This window comes from Filicampus tigris, chromosome 14 (genome assembly GCF_054856515.1).
Source record: "Filicampus tigris isolate MCC_2025a chromosome 14, RoL_Ftig_1.0, whole genome shotgun sequence".
NCBI lineage: Eukaryota > Metazoa > Chordata > Actinopteri > Syngnathiformes > Syngnathidae > Filicampus > Filicampus tigris.
Window position 1 is genome coordinate 8512924 of NC_141230.1, and position 13971 is coordinate 8526894.

The following is a 13971-nucleotide window of genomic DNA, read 5'->3' on the forward strand; positions in this document are numbered from 1 at the left end:
CCAATATGAAGCCATACCATTTCAATAAGTAAAGTTAAAGTTATATCAAAATTGTGAAAATGTTGTCGCATTGATCTGTGATGCCGTTGGGCTTGAGATTGTCATGGCTCACTGGGCCTGAGAGTGCTAAAAGTATTCACGTGTATGAGTAGCATTCTGGATGAGCATGCCTCAAATAGCGGGAAGTGGGCCTGGCTGTGAAGAATGATGAGGTGTCAGAATATAAATTTATCACAAAGATAATCTTGAGAGCAATGCTATATGCTTGAACAGGAAATGAACACACTAGGCGTAGCATTGTTTGGGCAAGAGTAAGAATGAATTGTTGGCCAGTTTCAAGTCAAGTGATAAAAACCAGATCTCACTTGGGGATATTATCTGCACAAAGTGTTGAGTAAAATCATATGTGACCAGTCAAGTTGACTCATCACACTATGTATTCCAATGATTAAGCTCATCAAGTGACATAAAATCCCAAGTTTTTAAATGCCATTAACAATCTGGTGATCATTCTCAAAAGCAGCTTCCTAAATGTATATGGCCAAAACACCAATCATGCCAACTCACTTCAAACGACGGGAACCCAGGGGCCAGAGTTTTCTCCATCTTCCATGAGTCCTTTAACCTCACAGACACAGCTGACTGAGAAGTTCACACAAAGAGTGTCCTCATTGCCTTATGGCGACATTCTTGGTGCGAGCTCGGCACGCCCCTCCTCCTCGACTCGTAAACAAGGCTTTTTTTTTTTTTTTAAAGGAAAGATGGGGGAAAGCAGCGGAAATACCCAAAACAGAATACAATGTGTGTGAAAAGGAGGCAGTGCACATCAATCTAGAGCGTCTCTGCTGGGGGTCACCCTGAGGTGAGGGAAACTGTGCTCCAAGCCTGAGTGGGAGGCTGGGAAGGATCTACTGGCTAAACCTGGCCTGGTCTTCATCAAACTGCTACGTGTATTCTGTTACACAGCAACAGTTTTAAACTCTGTTGGCTGTTGCTTAAAATGACAACTGTGTGAAATAAGTGGGACCCTTTGCTAACTGCATTATTGACTGGCGTATACGGATACTGTGAATCTTGCAAAGCATTCTTTCATCAGCAGTCATCATTATTCCAAACTACCACAGGGGCAGCAGATTATTGTGAACGATGGCAGTCACTAGATAGATACTCTGCGTATCTAAAGTGGAATAAAAGTAATTTAACAAACTGACTTTAACACTTCTATTTTGAGGCTCAGTTAAAGGGTGGATACTATTAAGATGAAGCAAAACATTTAAGGCCCACTCAGCTGACTTAAAGTCGTGGTCGGGGACAGAAAGTGGCAGGACAGAGCACCTTAACTGCATAGCCTTGCACTCAGATCATCACAATTCTGATAAGATACAATTAAAGAGCTTATTTACAGCCCCAAAGACACATACACATAGCAGCAGGGTTTTATGAATCCTTTTCTTGTCTGGCCTCTTTTTTTTTCAGAGCAGACTTCAGTATGGAAACCAAGTCACAGCGGGAATTTGTTTTTAGGCGCTAACAAGAAACAGCTGTGAAACAAGTCAAAGGGCCTCACAACAACTAGACTTGGGCCATGTCCACACGGAAACGGAGCCGGCTTCGTTCCCTAAAATAATCCTGAAAACACGGAAGCGCTTCAAGAAATGCGTGCATCCACAAGAAGATGCTGAAGACACTGTTAGGCTGTAATATATATGCCGAGTCTGAAGTGACGCTGTAGCACAACCAAGGGTAGTCACCAGAAAACAAAAGAAGAAGACTCAGTTAAGAAGAGTAGGTGCATTAATGGCGAGTATCTCCACACAATCATGAAAAAAACGTTTTTTTGGGGGTTGGTTAATCACACAATTACCCGTAGAGATGGGCAGGTAATGCATGAAGTGTTGAAGCCTTCCTTCAAATTGTGCCGAAATAGATTTGGAACGTTGGTGCTTTGGTGAAAGCAATATTAGGGACATCTAGTGGACGAAATAAGTCAAAAGCAACCTAAGAATGAAACATTCCCCCACGCCTATCTTTCAGCAATAATGGTAAAATAAATATCAGAGCTGGGCACTTAACCCTTTTTTTGCCGGTCCGTCCTCTGTCCGTGACCTGGGCACCCTTCCGCCCCCATCCCTCCGGCCTTATTCATAAAAATAATCGTCATCCGACTCCATCTGTCATCGTCCTTTTAAAGCGGTTCCGTCCTCACATTCCGTCAGTCGGAATACTGAATATGGAATACTTAAAAGGAATACTTTTTTCACAATATAAAGTAGTCACACTGTATTATTCTAAAGTAAGAGTAGACTTCCTTGGGTAGTTTTTGACTACTTTATCCCCGTGTATGACATCCTAATTTGGCTCTCGTATTCGATTTGGAAATCTCTGATTGAAGCTGAAGTTGGCCAAGCGAATTAAAGATGCAAAAACTGGCATCTGCCTCGATGTTCTGTAACCAAAAGGGTTAATATGTTTACTTGACCTTAATGCAAGTATGGAAATGAAATAAACAAAGGCCTAATGAGTAACACATGTTGCTTTCAACAGTCCCTTCTTGGCAATGAAGGTTGAACTGTTTATAGAAGTGAGGAGGGATTTGTGACTTTGACAGAGGGGGAAGAAAACTTGCCCCAAGTTAGTTTACATGTCTGTCTTCATTAGATTTTAAGCAGGCAAATGGAGGGTCTGTTATATTGAGTGGTGAAAGCTCAAGTCACGTAGGACCGTTAGCAACAGTTACTCCTATGATTTTCAGATAGGAGTGTTTATGCAAATAAAAGAAATATATTCGTGTGAAATTCCAGCTGCTACTAGACTGGCCTGCACATTGTGAGTGTGCCCTTGACTGTGGATCGACTGCTTTGTTGTCCAAATGCTCCAAATACAAAATGGAGCAGCGTTCAGGACATTACTCAACAACAAGTAACAGAACTCAAGATAAGGATTCATTTGTAAAAGAGGCTGCACTGACAAACAGCATGCATTGTGTGATAACATTTTTCAACATGTCACTTCCCTTGTGTGCCACAACAGGAGATGTGTTTACCTCTCAGTCATCGGGAAGTTCCTTCACATTTCGTAAGGTGACCTTTATTGTTAATTATGGTTGTTTTGATAGAAATAAATAACATGTATGCTATTGATTTTTGTTACAAATGGCCTCAGTCCATTATTCTTATTGCCTGTTCTTATTCTGGTTATGATTAAGTTCATTGGGGTTTTTTTCTCGCGATATACAGTTAAAGTCAGAATAATTCATAAGTGGGCAATTTGGTGATTTTTATTTGGTGATTCAATAGCTTTGATGAGAATGACAAACGAAACAGGTAAAATACAGTAACTTTGTTTTAAGCTATATTGTCTTTTTTTTAAACTTTTGTTTTCATAAAATTCCACACTAGAATGTTGAAAAGGATTGTGCCTCCTCAAAATTGTACAATAAGATCAGGAATATTAATATAGGCATTCTTATCTTATATATGTATCTATATATATATATATATATATATATATTTTTTTTTTTTTTTTTTGGGGGGGGGGGGGGGGAATTATAACACTTTCGTGTAATTTTCAAGCTTCAACATTCGTAGACCATGTACTGTCCAAATTCAGAGTTTCCAAAATATAATTAGTGTTTTGTCTATGTTCTTCTCTCCCTATGTAACCCTAAATCTGACCCTAACCCTAACACTAACCCAAAGAATTGGTTAAGTGGTGGTTTATATTAAAAAAGGTGTGCCCGGGTTTCACGTGCTTTGTTTTGGTTCACGTACAGTAAAAGGGAAATTATATATTCGGAATTTCCACAGTCGCATCTGAATGACTTTGGAAGTTGATTTGTTTATAATTGCAAATTATAGTTTTACAATGTTTCAGTGCCAAAGAATACAAATGTCAAACTGAAAAAAACACAGTTAACAAACAAAGTGGTGTGGTAAAAACTCTAGGTACACATATTCAATAAAAACAGAACTATCGACGGCCGATATAACCATGAAACGTGAAACGTGAAACATTTATATAAGATGAATGCATGTACACTATGAAAGAAATGGAAGAGAGAGTGAATAGGCTTCATTAAATACTATCTTCAATCTTGTAATAAAATCTGTATGAAAAGAACTCAAAGTGCATACTGTATATGAAATAAGTATCTGATGACAATTGTTGCATATTATTACCATGACCTTACTACATGATGATCTATATATACAGTCGCAAAAAAAGTATGTGAACCATTGTGAAATACCTTTCTGCATAAAATGATCATAAAATGCGATGTGGTATTCATAAAAGTCAGAACAATAGACAAACACAGTCTTCTGAAATGAGCACCACAACAGTAATAATGTTTTCATGTTTTTATTGGCAACAGCATGTAAACATTTTCAGTGCAGAGTGGGAAACACATGTGGACCCCTAAGCTAATGAGGGCTTTAAGAGCTAAATCGCAATCAGACAACCTAGAGTCCAATCAACGTGACGAGACTGGAGGTGTTGGTGAAAGCTGCCCTGCCCCATAAAAAACGAAACAAAAACAAAAAAAACACCAGTTTTGCATTTGCTATTCTCAAGACGCATTGCCTGATGTGACACATGCATCGCACAAATAAACTCTCAGGAGACCTACAATTAAGAATTGTTGACTTGCATGAAACTGGAAAGAGTTACAAAGCCTTCAGCCAAAGAGCAGAGTGCATGATGTTCAATGAATAAAAAAGAAGCATGTCATTTCAAGAAAGAGAGAAATCTCTGGCATTTACTACCATCTCTGCTGACCAATTTATGAAAAATCAAACATGAAACAAGAATGGATGTCATCGGAGAACCCCATGAAGGATGTCACTGTCGTCCAAAATAACATAGCTATAGGTTTGAAGTATGCAGAAGAGTGCCTAAAGGTTCCACAGCGCTACTAGTAAACTATTGCAAGTACAGATGAAACCAACATTGAGTTGTCTTAAGGCATAGCACACTGCCATCAAAACCTCATTCCAGCTGTAACGTATGGTGGCGGGAACATCATGGTTTGGGGATGCTTTGCTATGTCAGTGCCTGAACACATTGTTAGCTTCAATGGAGAAACACATTGAAATATGTTTAAAGATTCAAGACGTTTTGCAGGGGAACTTAAGATCATTTGTCTGTCTATCGAAGCTCAACAGAGAATGGTTGATGCAATAGAACAGCGGACACAAAGGACAGAGGTCCAGTAAGTCAACAACAGAAGAAAATAAACCTTCTGAATCGGCCCAGTCAGTGTCCTGACCTTGGTATGATTCAGATGCTGTGGCATGATCTCAAGTGCGATTGCTCAACAATTTGGTAATGAGGAATGGTCCAAAATTCCTCCTTATCGTTGTGCAGGTCTGATCTGTGAATGTTTTCCACATGATAAACGGTGGGTTCACTTTACTCACACTAAGCCATTCGAACCGTGCTGGACTTGGCAGAGCTTTGCCTTCCCTCTCCTGACCCGCTGTGCTCAGACTACTCTTTAAGCGTTCAGGCTGCTGGGTGTCATCACTTCATTACACAACTCTGCTTGCTATGATTTCTATTGTACAAGACAGCTGTGGCCAGAAAATCAATTACATTAATCATAACACAAAGACGGTTCCCACTCTTTTCTTGAAATTCTTTTCCAGGACTATTTCATCAGTTATAGTACGAGTCAAGTTATCACAACATATACTAATAAATTCCACCCCTTAACTGCTACAATTGTACTTTAGATTTTGTATATTTAACCAGATTACTTCAAGGTTGCCAAACACCATGCCAAATTGGCTCAAAAAAAACAAACGGCCCCCTCACAGCTGCGAATTGACTCTCATCGTTCACCGCAAAAGAGCCGTTCAAAAGAACGACTCGTTCGCGAACGTCACAACACTAATATAAGCTCTCACTCTACATGACTAATTTCTAAGTAAATCAAGACGATGAATATAATATAAGTTGCTAATGGGTTGGAGAGAGGCCAAAACCCATGCTAGCACCCATGGCACTGCCACAGCCAGGTTAACAAGCCCAGGGGTGTTGGTAAAAATGACGCTCTCTGTGTTTGTGAAAAAGCTGAATTTCAAATGAAGTTTTTCTCATTCACATATTTTCTGTTTCTGCTGTCGGACGATGGAGCAAGCAAGAAATACTGAGTGAAACTCGGCCCAGTAGGACTACCACCCGTTGCTCTCTGGAAGCCGTCGTCATGGTTGCTGCGGCTCTACTGACAGCAGGGATGTATTTCATCTCAGAGAGCACAGCCAAATGTGATGGCACGCCCACTACAGCTCTCGGTCACTCAACAGAGCAGAAAGAGAGCGAGAAAAACCTCACACTCGATATACAGCACTACTGCAACACTCTTGAACTGAAAGTCGCCAGTTATTTGGAGAAAATAAATGTTTACTTGGGTATGAAAAGTCGGTAAATCTAACAACAAAGTCATATGGAAACACTGCGTATCACAACTGTTCCAAGGGAATATGCAATTGGTTAGGTTGGTAGTGTCAAGGCTAGAAGGAGAGATGAAGAAGAGAAGTACAACGGCTTAATGTTGCCCATTTGAGGCAGCTGAAAACAGACATGTCTGTTTAATGCGCTTGTGTTCACCCACAAGGCAGAGAGAATCAATTTTCCAGGACAACTCAAGCTTATACAAGGACATTTTACTCCCTAACCCGCCCCCCATTTTCCATGTGTTTTCCATGATTGGAAAATTGGTCAAGCATTTTCCAGGTTTTTCAGGACATGTGGGAACCCAGACAAACAATGGTCAAGCGTGTGCCACTGTGTGACCAAAAAGGCCACGCCCCCCCAAAGTACAGGTATTTTGAGTGGTTCTGTTCATTTCTATCGTATGCAGTTTTCCCGAATAACTAGTAGAACAATTGCATTGCTGTAAGTGTGACACTTACACATGTGCCACACGTCTTAATAGTATTTGGGAAGGTGTAGCGCTTACCGGGAAATTTGGAAATGATACCTGGGGAACGAATTTCTCACAATCAAGTCAGTTGTTGAGAAAGGAAATCTTAAATCTTTGGCTATATGCAAGATGCAAGGGTTGGTGAGTACGACCAGAGATAACTTAATGCAGAGTTTTATCGCAATGGGTCTGCGAATGGCCTGAGTGATGTAGCTGAATGGTTTAGCCCATGAAATGGATGATTGAATGGCCAGGGCACCACTTCCGTTACAATAATAATAATAATAATAATAGTATTTATTTAAATTATGCAAGCTCGTGGTTATCATTGTCATAACCGGTAAGGAACAATCACGTTTTGTCTGACACCTCAATGTTACACGTACACACATGCATGTGCATGCATGCCTGCCTACTCGTGCCGGTCCATGGCCCTCCTTTTCCAAAAGTACCAGAGGAGGTGAAATGTACTGAAATTAAGCATGCCTCATTGCATTCACACTACCCAGAGCGCCCGGACTTTAGTTGTCAATTGGGCAGAAGCACAGCACAGATTGCCCATTGTGACTATGCACTAACAAGAGTATGGGTACTTATGCGACCTTCATATCGTATTTGTGGAGGGAAATAAACACAATAGTAGTAGTAGTAGAAGTAAACACCGTTCCATGTGATATCATATGTTAGTCTTAGTGTAGCCAAAAATAAACAGTTACATCGGGAAGCAATTACAGTGTGGATGCCGAGCCCCAAGCTTTTGACCAATTGTAAGGTAAGGCTTGTTCAGCTTGACTTGAAAAAAAAACAAAAACAAAACCCATCATCAAACAAATGTGTACTACAAAATGTTTTGAACAGATTTCCATCCATCAAGTGTAAACTGGAGTCTAAAGTAGCTGACTTTGGTCAGTCAATCACAAACAACAATTCACACTCACATTCGCACCCATTAGAAATTTTGAGTTTTCATTTAACCAGCGTGCATGTTTTTGAAATACTATATTTCAAAGCAAACTGCTTAGGAAAACAAGGACGGAACATGCAAACTCCATAGAGGAGGGGTGTCCAAACCTTTTGCAAAGAGGGCCAGATATAGTGAGGTGAAAAGGCGGAGGGGCGACCGTTTAGCCTGACGGATCAGTAAATCTTGGATAAATCCAAGCACATTTTAGCAAACCAATCTATCTTTAGTTTTTGACTTTATTTAAATGTCAAGATTCTTAAACATGTCTTTTGGTCCATTTGAAACATGACATATCACTGGCAAAAATACATGTTCACTGAACCTTTAGATTCAAAACAGGGAAATAAGTAAAGTAATCCACCATTTCAAATTACACTTCAAACAACAACAACAATTGGCAATTAAATGTTCTTTTAATTCTATGACAGGGAAATATGTAAAATATATATACAAATCATATTCACCAGTACAGGCCAGTGTTAATTTGAAACATGGCACATTGTTGAAAATAAATGTTCAGTGAAATTTTAGATTTAAAAACAGGGAAATAGGTAACAGTCTCCTTACAAATGAGGCAGACACGGTTGTTGCGTATTTTAGTCAAAAATAGTCCAATTTCCACCTTTCCTTAAATTGTTGGACCTCGCTGTCAACTTTCCCTTTTTTATTAATTGTCGCCATTTTAGAAACTGTCCGGAAAGGGTCACACAGGGTTATGGAGTTGGACTGAGTGCTGCTTCTCTTCTGTGTATAAATGCGAAATTGCATTTAGAGTGTATTTTATACGCTTGTCAACGGGGATAAGGGCCAAATGTTATTGATTCTATGACAGAGGGTGCGGGCCGGATAAAATTTGACCGCGGGCCACATTTGGACCCCGGGCCAGACTTCGGACATACTACAATAGAGGAAGATGCCGAGATTCGAACCCGGAACCTTTGAAGCCTCATGGGTAGATTTGCATTTCTTAAATGTTTGAATTTTGTATGGCTAAAAGAATCACCCCCCCCCAAGGATTCACTTCAACTGCAACAAATGAACAAAAACATCTGGCTCCTTGAATCAGAGAAGGCTTTCAAGAGTTTGGGCATTGCGGTTTATGTTATTTCAGTGCCTTGGCAGGAAAGCAGCCCACCCTTAGCCCCCCTTCAAAGCTCTAATCTAAGAGCTGATTGAAGTTGGAGGAATTCCTGCCTGGTTTTTGATAATGATAATTCTTTGACTAACCATCGTATGCTCTGTGGGGACAGAGTGCCATATGCTACCACTGAAGTAGTCTTCATGCTCTCTTAAATTGTACCACATGAAGACCTCACCAGCAACACCATGCGGGGTAGCACTGCATGCTGAGGTTTAGGGGAAAGGGAGAGCTTAACAACACAGATGGAAGAAAATCGGAAAATCAATTAGCTTGAAAAACTAATTGAAAAATTTGTGTAATGTAACACTTAACGCAGCAATAGAGATGTTGTCTAACAATGCCAAAGGCTGTGCTGACTCTTGATGATGATACACGGTATATTTTTGCATTGTACATTTGGTCCTGTTTTGACACTAGCATGTTTAAAATCAGATCAAAGTTGCTCAGTAAAAAAACAACCCAATTGGATGGAATTCGTGAAATAATCAAGACAACATAGTTGTCTGCTGATTTACAGTACATACTCTCATTTCATTTGTGTTCACACGGTGGTATTTTATTATCTGATCTGTCATGGGACATTCAAAAAAAAATTCGAAGGTAAAAAAAATTCCAAGCCAATCTGTTTCGTGTTACTTTTTACAAATGAGTGGCCAACATAAAGTAGGGCTGAATGATTAATTGCATTTGCAATATAATCGCAGTTTGATAAAACACAATTTGCTAGGCTGCAATTTAACTGGTCAGTGAGAACGAAGCGGAGGGGAGGAGGTCAGAACAAACCTGCCGCCGTAGGTGCTCGTAATTTCCATCTCATGAGAACTAGAAGAGAGTACGTAACATGTTGGATCTTTCTTGCCACGGGAAGTTAAAAAAAATGTGTTGAATATTTTGCGTTGAGGTGTTTGTGCCAGTGTGTGAGCCACCAACGGCTGTCTGATATGTGCCGCTCACGTAAAATAAAAGGGTTGGGTTTTCTATGCCCCCGAAAAATATTTTGTCAGCGGAGGCAAAGTGGGGTCAGAAGCCCTGACTCTAACCCTAACCCTAAGTTGATGCCCCTTCTATAACCGCAATCACCCACTATTGGTGGACATGCTACCCAAAAAAAAACAATCCAGGTGCTTGCAGATTCCGGTCAAATGGTTTGGAAAAAAACAGTGCCGTACCTTATACCTTTAGTTGTAGGAGGGAAATTCATATTTTTGCCTTCAACCTATCCTAAAATGCATACTCAATCTGATATAGTTTCTTGTAATAAAGATTAATTGCTTTCTGGTTGAAAATTACATTAGAAAAGGACCATGGAAAATCATCGTGAATTAAATCTCAATCGGAATTTTGAGGGGGTTGGGGGTGGGGCAGGGTTCACAATTAAGATTATTTTGAAAAATCGTCTCTTTAATTTTTTATTTGTTAATGGTTGGACAAACGTCGTTTTGGGGGTCTCCTGAAAAGTGATGATTTTGGAGGTACAAGGATTCTGCCTTACACCAGCGATTTGTTGTCTTATGGCAGCATGATGGCATTAATAATTACGCACATTAGGCAATGTCACCTACGATCATAGCCTGATATCATGACAGCGTAACAATAGCGAAATCGTTGTAGGAGGTAGAGAACGACATGCAACAGCGCGACGAGCTGATGAATGTGTAATGAATCCGTCAGCAAGAATGTGCATGTGTGCAAAAGTATTTCAACAAAGAAGTTCACCTTCCAACATTAAAGGATTGTCAAACTAATCCACTTGTTGTTTTGAATTATGAGCCTGTAGTCAAGTTGAGTCAGACATTACATGACTGAACTGACAGGATATCACTCAAAACTTTAATAATAAAGCCACATGTGATATGAGGGTCTGATTTGTGGGTGTGAGGTCAATGCTCCAGAAGAATACTCCTCAACAACAACCACAGCTGTAACAGTCCTATATATAATGATTAGTTCATAACCGGGAGCAAAACTAAAATAAAAAACACTGCAGTTACAGCAACTCCCTCATCCCCCCTACCATCACCACAACCACCACACACACACGCACACCCACCCCCACACACACACACCCACACACACACGTGACTGTAAAAACTTATTTTAGCCCCCAAAACACACAATTCACTCACTGGCTGTGTCTGCAAAAACAGCAGTACAGCACAGTTGTGGCTTAGTTTGGGGTTTTCCTTGAGTTTCTCTCTATTTAAGGCATACCACAAGATAACTTGCAAGATATAGTTGTAAAAGGTTTAATACAGTGTTCACGTAAAGATTTTTCATCAGCTTTTTGTCAAGGAAACAAGGACCACATTTACATCTACACAGGGCCATATTTTCAATGAATTGATTTAAGGAGCATAACAGTTTTCTTGGAAGTCTTTTTCTTGTGGTTTGTAGATTCAGAACAGCTGGAACATGTTAAATATGAAGCACTGAGCTGACTTATGTCCTGTAACTGACTATTCATGAATAAATAGTCAGCTGAATTACCTCCTCCAAATGCGAAAGCCTAAACAAGAAGGATTGTGTGGAAACTATTGATGTACATAGAGATGGGCATTCCGTCTGACCGACTGACCGGTCCGTCTGTCCGTCACTTACGGACGCACGTTTTGCTGATGGTAGACAAAAGATGGGAAACTTAAAAAAAAAGACTTTTTGTCCGTCTGTGTAATCCAAATGGACCTCACAGTCCATCATTGACCGATGCCCGTTTTGCTGACCCAGACTGAATTGACTGTATATGCAGGTGGTGGTATCCACAAACATAGAATCATGAGTTTCTCAGGCTGACTAAGAAGTTATAACGAAGCTTTGAATACAGAGACAGTTTTACAGAGAAGTTCTTGTGAGTTTTCTATTTCAATTTTTTTGGGGGGGGGGGGAAAGAATGGGGTTACTAGGATTTGAAACAGTATTTTGCCCCCCAACCCTAATGTAACACAAGTAATGCACCAAAAGTTGTTTGCCAACCGCTGAAAGACAGAAGAAGAAGAAGAAGTAGATGATAAATTTGAAGAAAAAAACATTATTTTATTGTACTGGGCAGAGCTGGGCATCGTCTATCCATCCATAACTTTTGGACGATATTTCCGACCGAACCACGTGCTCCCAGTCCGTCCCTCGTCGGCGACAGCCAATCGATGTCGAGAACATAATTTTCACGTCACACACAGGCGTCGTACAAGCAGTGCCAAATAAAGAAAAATATAAAGTAAAAGCAACAGACACACACGCACAGCATGGTCATTGGTGAAATAAAAACAAAATGAGGCACATGGCATTGCATCTGTGGGACTGAAAGGTGTACATCACTGTTTTATTTTTTATTTGTTTGGCTGCGTGTCAGGAGTGGGGCACATGCGTGTGACGTGCAACCGGTAAAGTTCGTTCTCGACGCCGTTTGGCTGACTCGAACCGACCGGGCGGGTCTGAAATAAAGTCGGAAACTCATAGACGGACTAAAGCATGGACAAATGTCCACTTCTGGTAATGGGTACTTTATTTCAGTTTTCACAAGGACTAGGAAACATTTTAATCCACCGGGATTGCACCTTTGGCAAAAATGTGACATAGAATTCTGGTTAAGGTTTGCAAAACCTTTAAAGTAAACTTTTAAGACTTGAAGCGGTAGCAGGCTCCCACTTACAGTTCAACAGATTGGCAAATAAGTGAAGGCTATGTGAAATGTTAAATGCATAGGAGTAAAAAGCTGTTTGAGCAGCATTGTGATGTACACAGTGCACTCCATTTACTATTTCAAGTCAATTTTGAGTAAAATGCCCAAATCTGGATGTCCATGACACTTTGTGGAGCAGTTGTGCATTGGCCGAGCAAGATCTTTTGTGCAAATGCGATAAAAAAGACTGATACAAGAATTCATTGTCTTTTTGCAGTCAGCATGGAATCTTTACCCCGTCACACTAAAAAAGCTCTTTACTTGGATAAGTATTTATTCATTAAGATTTGATGGTTTCATGAGGCCTATGGATGATTTGTATTATTATTATTTATTTTGACAAAGTGTGCATTGTAGTACAATAGCCTTAACCCCTTCCCATCAGCAGTCAATCCAGATGCCAAAAACTCTTGACCAATACAGCTTGTTTGGTGTTTTGAAGGAAATATCACCAGGAGAAGTGTGTTCATTGGAAATCACCCAAACACCCAACGAGTGGCAATGGACAAGCAGATGTCTACATTAAGAAGAATGAGATTTAGATCTAAAGGAACGGAAAAGAGAGATGGGGTCCAAGTTGTAATGAGGTTCTGTGAGTCCTTCTCCTCTTGGGGTTTAAGGTAGCATCCTCAGCTATAATTAGGGGTTATCCCCTGGACAATAGAGACATTAAATAGTAAAACTTTACAATGCAAATTACTGCTTTGCCTGGGAATTAGTGGGAATCTCTTGATATGCAAACAATACCCCACTTTTTGTAAAGTTCTCCCTATTTGTCACCCTCTCCTTTGTTTCATGGGAAATTCAGGAGGTGCCTTCACAGACAAATTTTACGATATTGTAAAATAAATAAATACATAAAAAGTGTCATGTGTGGATTGGGATTTGGACCCATACGCAGACATGACATGGAAGTAGAAGAGTAAAAAGTATTTATCAAGAAAATACAAAGTAACAGCAGAGATCATGACTGGAAGAGAGTTTGCATTCTCACTCGGAGAAGGTTTGACGTACTGACGTGTCACTGTGTAACTCAAACTTTTAAACTGTAAGACTTCAGGCTTACTGTATATGACATCATAAAGGAAAAAGCATAAAAGGACCTTAGCAACTGCAGAGCAACTGATACATCACGTAATAAACAGTCATAACAAAAAAAGCGTTATAATACTTTTATCGTGAGTGTTAAAAACTTGCTTTGCCAAACTACATGCAAGGTATCGAATGTTATTTTCGCCTGTAGTACAAAGTTGAATTTTAACTGA

The 13971-nt window shown here is 40.0% G+C and overlaps 1 protein-coding gene across 3 annotated transcripts in view; it reads right to left on the bottom strand.

Moving 5' to 3' along the window:
- gli2a (GLI family zinc finger 2a) overlaps positions 1-13971 on the bottom strand; it is a 72968-nt gene that overhangs the window by 36299 nt on the left and 22698 nt on the right. The window contains exon 1 of one of the 3 annotated variants that reach the window (XM_086052292.1): positions 568-667. The exons of the other annotated variants lie outside the window; for them this stretch is intronic. The gene's annotated coding sequence lies outside the window, so the exon portion shown is untranslated. Of the gene's footprint in view, positions 1-567; positions 668-13971 lie in introns of those variants that run through there. 3 annotated transcript variants of the gene reach the window in all.